This window comes from Portunus trituberculatus, chromosome 5, assembly GCF_017591435.1.
Source record: "Portunus trituberculatus isolate SZX2019 chromosome 5, ASM1759143v1, whole genome shotgun sequence".
NCBI classification, from domain to species: domain Eukaryota; kingdom Metazoa; phylum Arthropoda; class Malacostraca; order Decapoda; family Portunidae; genus Portunus; species Portunus trituberculatus.
This window is the reverse complement of record NC_059259.1, coordinates 9,336,296-9,342,295: the sequence shown is the minus strand read 5'-3', so window position 1 is coordinate 9,342,295 and position 6,000 is coordinate 9,336,296.

The window sequence follows — 6,000 nt, the reverse complement described above, 5'->3', positions numbered from 1 at the left end:
ATTGTTTATCCAGTTTACGTGATTATGTGACCTCAATGTGACCTCTATGTGACCTGGGGTATGTGGGTGATGTTCCCTTAGATGGGGTCACCAATAAGATAGTTTTTAAAGATTTTTAGTGTCTTGGTGGCTCATTTTGTCAGTGTGATGTGAAGATGTGGCCTCGTGATGTGACCTGGGCTAATGGTGATGTTCCCTAGCCTAAGATCACATGAGAGAAACTTATTATCTGTGTCACATTTTTATAACTTATTGACCAAGTATATGTTATGATGTGACCTGATGTGACCTGGGTAATAGTGATGTTCCCTAACGAGGTCATACGAGAGGAGCTTTTCTTATCATCTGTGTCACATTTTTATGCTCTATTTACCAAGGTTAGGTTTTTATGTGACCTTGATGTGACCTGATGTGACCTGATGTGAACTGGGGTAATAGTGATGTTCCCTGAGTTGAGGTCACACGAGAGAAGCATTTTATTACTATTCATGTTACAATTTCATGCTATATTGACCAAGGTTATGTTGTGATGTGACCCAATGTGACCTGATGTGCCCTGGGACGTGCTGATCATGTTCCCTAGCTTGAGGTCACACGAGAGAGCTTTCTGTTATTATCTATGTCACATTTTGATGATTTAATGACCAAGGCTATATTTCATGTGACCTGATGTGGCCTGATGTGACCTAGGACGTACCGGTAATGTTCCGTGGACCTGGCTCAAGTATAGGTAATTTTTAAGGCACATTTTGACTAATTTATCAAGTTTACACGGAAATGTGACCTTAATGTGCCGTCAGTGTGACCTTTTTATGTTCCCACCACGAAGTCACTAAAAAATGGCTTTATTTTAACACTTTGACACAATTCTATGCCTCATTTGTCAAGCCTATGTAAAAATGTGACTTTCTGATGTGACCCTCTGATGTGACCTGGCGATGTTCCCTGACTGCAGATCACTAAGAGGTCATTTTGGGGGCATATTGTAACTAGTCTATCAAGCTGACCTGGAAATGTGACCTTTTTTTGTGAGTTGGTGATGTGACTTGTGATGTGAACCTTGGCAGCACCACATAGGTCACACACCAGGCACGCTCTACAGCTGTGGCCTCACTCGGACTTCCATTCTATTGGTGATATGACGCTGTGAGAGAGAGAGAGGGAGGGAGGAAGTATTAATTTAGGAGGAGAAGAATTGATAGATAGATAGATAGATGGTGATAAAGGTAATGATAGATAAAATAGATAAACAGGAAGAGGAGAAGAGGAAAAGAGATAGATAGAAGGATTTATAAGACGAGAGAGAGAGAGAGAGAGAGAGAGAGAGAGAGAGAGAGAGAGAGAGAGAGAGAGAGAGAACGATAAAATGTATGAAGAATGTATATAGAAAAGAAAAAAAAAGAAAGAGAACCAGAATGAAGAAAACAAACACACACACACACACACACACACACACACACACACACACGAGAAGGGAGCAAGATACACTATTTTTAAGGGCACTAGACATTAGGATAAGAGGAAGGGAAGGTGTGTGATGCATGGTGATCCACTTATAAGACCGTCTTCCATATCATAGAGAATCCATTGTGATGTCCCGCTGTGTGTTACCGCTATTCTTGTTGTTGTTCTTGTTGTGAGGGCGGCGGTGGTGGTAGTGGTGGTGTTCTGGGTATGTGTGTGTGTGTGTGTGTGAGAGAGAGAGAGAGAGAGAGAGAGATCCGAACCTAATCTATATACATCTATCTAATGTAAACTCCGCGTGTGTTTGTCTGTGTGTGTGTGTGTGTGTGTGTGTGTGTGTGTGTGTGTGTGTAACTACAACACAAAGATATGCATACACTCTGTAAATATTATGTATGTGTGTACGTATGTATGCGTGTGTGTGTGTGTGTGTGTGTCTGCCCAGAACACAAGTAGGTATACATACACCCAGTAAACTGTATATCAGCTCGTCTGTTATGTATACACCCACCTCATGTAACCTAACCAAACCTAACTTAACCCAACGCAACCTAACCTAACCTAACCAAACCCAACCTAACCTAACCTAACCTTAACCAAACCTAACCTAACCTAACCTAAATCCAACCTTCCCTTCCCTGCCCTGCCCTGCCCTGCCCTGCCCTGCCGTGCCCTGCCCTGCCCTGCCCTGTCCTGCCCTGCCCTGCCCTATCCTGCCCCATGTAACCTAACCTAACCTAACTTAACCCAACCCAACCCAACCCAACCTAAATCCAACCTTCCCTGCCCTGACCTGCCCTTCCCTGCCCTGCCCTGCCCTGCCCTGTCCTGCCCCATGTAACCTAACCTAACCTAACTTAACCAAACCCAACCCAACCCAACCCAACCTAAATCCAACCTTCCCTGCCCTGCCCTGCCCTTCTCTGCCCTTCCCTGCCCTGTCCTGTCCTGCCCTGCCCTGCCCTGTCCTGTCCTGCCCTGCCCTGCCCTACCCTGCCCTGTCCTTCCCTGCCCTGCCCTGCCCTGCCCTGTCCTTCCCTGCCCTGCCCTGCCCTGTCCTTCCCTGCCCTGCCCTGCCCTGTCCTTCCCTGCCCTGCCCTGCCCTGCCCTGCCCTGCCCTGCCCTGTCCTGCCCTGCCCTGCGCCTCTACAACACCAGCCCGTCACTCCATAAGTCTCCCGTCGTTCAGTGTAGGGTGAGCAGCGCCGCGCCTCGCTTCGCTTCAGTTTGCATTGCATTTGTTCGTTTCGTTGTAGTGTTTGTTATTGTTTTTTTTTATAAATTCAGTTGCCAGGTTTCCATTTTTGTAAGAGTTTCTAGTTAGGGATTTTGGTTGTTGTTATTGTTGTTGTTGTTGTTGTTGTTTTTTTATTATTATTCGTTGTCTTCTTTCTTTTTTTTTATTTTGTGTTTTTCTTTCTTTCATCTTCTTCTTCTTCTTCTTTCTTTTTTCTTTCTTTCTTTCTTTCTTTTTTTTTCATTATTCGTTTTCTTCTTTCTTTTATTTTCTTTCTTTGTTTGTTTCTTTCTTCTTCTTCTTCTTTTTCTTACTCTAAAACGTCAAAGTTACATTATAAATAAACGTTTGTAATTAGTAACGTTATTATTATTATTATTATTATTATTATTATTATTATTATTATTATTATTATTACTATTATTATTATCATTGTTGTTATTTGTCCCATGTGTAATACGTATTATATGAAAAAAACAATGTTATTATAAGACGATACTAATACAAGTCTTTCATTACTCCTTTTAAGACAATCTAAATAATAATAATAATAATAATAATAATAATCTCATGGCATGTGTGTGTGTGTGTGTGTGTGTGTTGGGAGGAAAAAGAGGAGGAAGAAGAGAAGAACGGCGAGGAATTGATTAGGAAGAAGATGGTTGGTTGCAAGGAGGAGGAGGAGGAGGAAGAGAAGAGAGGAGGAGGAGGAGGATATAGGTTTGATAAGATAGAGGAGAACGTAAAACAAAGACAGCTGTGTGTGTGTGTGTAAAGGCGCTGCACGTACTGTGTCTAAGGAGAGGAAGAGGGGAGGAGGAGGAGGAAGGAGGAGGAAGATGACAGAAAGATCGCAGGAGGAGGAGAAGGAGGAAGAACACAAAGAAACACAAAGATAAGCCAAACAGCAACAGATTTCTTGGCTGTTTGGAAGGAGGAGAAGGATTAGGAATAGGAGGAGGAGGAGGAGGAGAAGGAAAAGATAAGAAAGATATTATAGGAGCTAGGAGGAGGAGGAGGAGGAGGACAATAAACAATTAATTTTCTTGACCATTCTCTCTCTCTCTCTCACTGACCGATATACCGTAGACTAAAGTAGTAGTAGTAGTAGTAGTAGTAGTAGTAGTAGCAGACAGTATGGGAATCGTTCTAGAAGCTAATGTGTATATGGTGAAAAGAAACACACACACACACACACACACACACACACACACAGAGAGAGAGAGAGAGAGAGAGAGAGAGAGAGAGAGAGAGAATTTTGGGATCAGGTAGTATTTTTTTCTCTGATATCTCTCTCTCTCTCTCTCTCTCTCTCTCTCTCTCTCTTTGGGGGATGGGGAGAGCGGGCGTGGGCGGGCCTGTCATTGCTTCTGTTGTTGTTGTTGTTGTTGTTGTTGTTGTTGTTGTTGTTGTTGTTGTTGTTGTTGAGTAGTAAGCAAAATAATTAAGTGGAAAGAGAATGATAAGAAGTAATCAGAAAACAGTACAATTATAAGTAAATTCCTGATAATACCACGTAAGAAAAAGAATAACAAACAAATCAAATCCATAACTATATTAATACAAAACAAGATCAGAGACATGAAATTAATTAATGATAAAAAAATAACACGAATATTTTTTTTTTTTTTTTTTTATTTTGTGATGTAAGAAGGAATTAGAGAAAAGATGATTAGACAGAAGATTTAGCAAGTTGTTGAATGCTAGTTTGTTAAAATGTATAACTAGGGGAAGGTGGGGTAAGACGGAATTTCTGCCCATGTAAATCCAAGCATAAAGGGCAAGTTTCAAAATTTAACTCCTAGATGTCCTTCACGTCGCCCAACACTAACGTCATCACCGCCAGTAGGCACGCTAAGTTTCCCTTGCGCTTCACAGGGAAATATTTGTCATATTATGCAGTGGTGATGTTATATGCACAAGGTAAGACACTGCTTGTTTTATACTGAAATAGTTATTATAATGATTTAGTACTTATGTTATACATGCCCAGGAGTGTATACATGATATATAGATGCCATAAATTGCCATAGTAAACATAGATACTTTGGTAAACATTTCGACATTTGAGCATTTACTAATGTGGTAAGATGGACACCATGAGAGGGGAAGGCTGGGTTTGTTGTGGTGATTGCAAAAGGTGGACTCATCAGCAATGTGCAGGGACAGATGGTGGTGATGGTGATGGTGATGGTGAGGAAGAGGTTTTAGTGTGTGATTATGTCATTAAGTTGTGCAAGGAGAGATGATGATGAGGGAGAGGGTTTTTTTATCTAGTTTTTTGTTTGTTTGTTCGTCTGATTTGTAGCAATAAATTTGGCTCATGGGCAATGTGAAAGGATATGACGATGACAAGGAAGAGTTTTTCATTTGTGCTTTATTCCAATAAGGATTTGTTTCTTGTTCAGTTTGCGGGGTGAGATGGACCCCTGGGAGTTCGTCTCACCCCATCATTTTATTTTGGGCCCAGTAAAATTATTATTTTGTGCTTCATTGTTTTCCTTTCAAAACCGTGACCCGGGTGTGGACTGGAAGGTCACATCCCAAAGCACCACCGCAAACCCACAAATCATCAAAAATCATATAGATGTGGTTTCCAGACTCATTACTTTGTACAGTGGAACCATGCGTGCTTTGGGGTCTGAGTGGTCTTCAAGCGCACGGGTTCGAATCCTGTCCACGGTCCGAGTGTAGGTTGGGCTTCCTCACTCAGGGCAACGGTTTCCTAGCGGGTGGGCTTTAAGATAGGAGGTACCACAAAAAGTATCCCCTTTAGCCCAGAAATTCCCGTGAAAACCCCACATGGTATAAATAAAAAAAAAGAACAAGTTAACAGCAAATACATAACCTAACATAAATTGATGATATAAAAAATCCGAATATTTTCTTTTTTGTTTTTTTGTGATGTAAGAAAGGATGTAGAGAAAAGATGATGAGATAGAAAAGATTTAGCAAGTTGTTGAATGAAACAGGAAAATTTTGTGTGAATGAGAAAAAATGAAGTAGTGTGTGAATGAAACAGAGAAAATATTTAGTGTGAATGAGACGGACTAAAATAATAAAGTGAATGAAATAAAGAAAATTTTGTCCGTTGTTGAATGAGACAAAAAAAAAAAAAAAAGTGAATTGATTGATTGATTGATTGATACATTTATTGCTGCATTAATGATGAAATACAACAAAGGAGGAAGATGGACCTTGCCACCCACCCCCTGGACAAAGACATAAGGGTAGAATATAAAATAATAATAAATAAATAAATAAATAAAATAAATAAATAAATAAATAAATAAATAAAA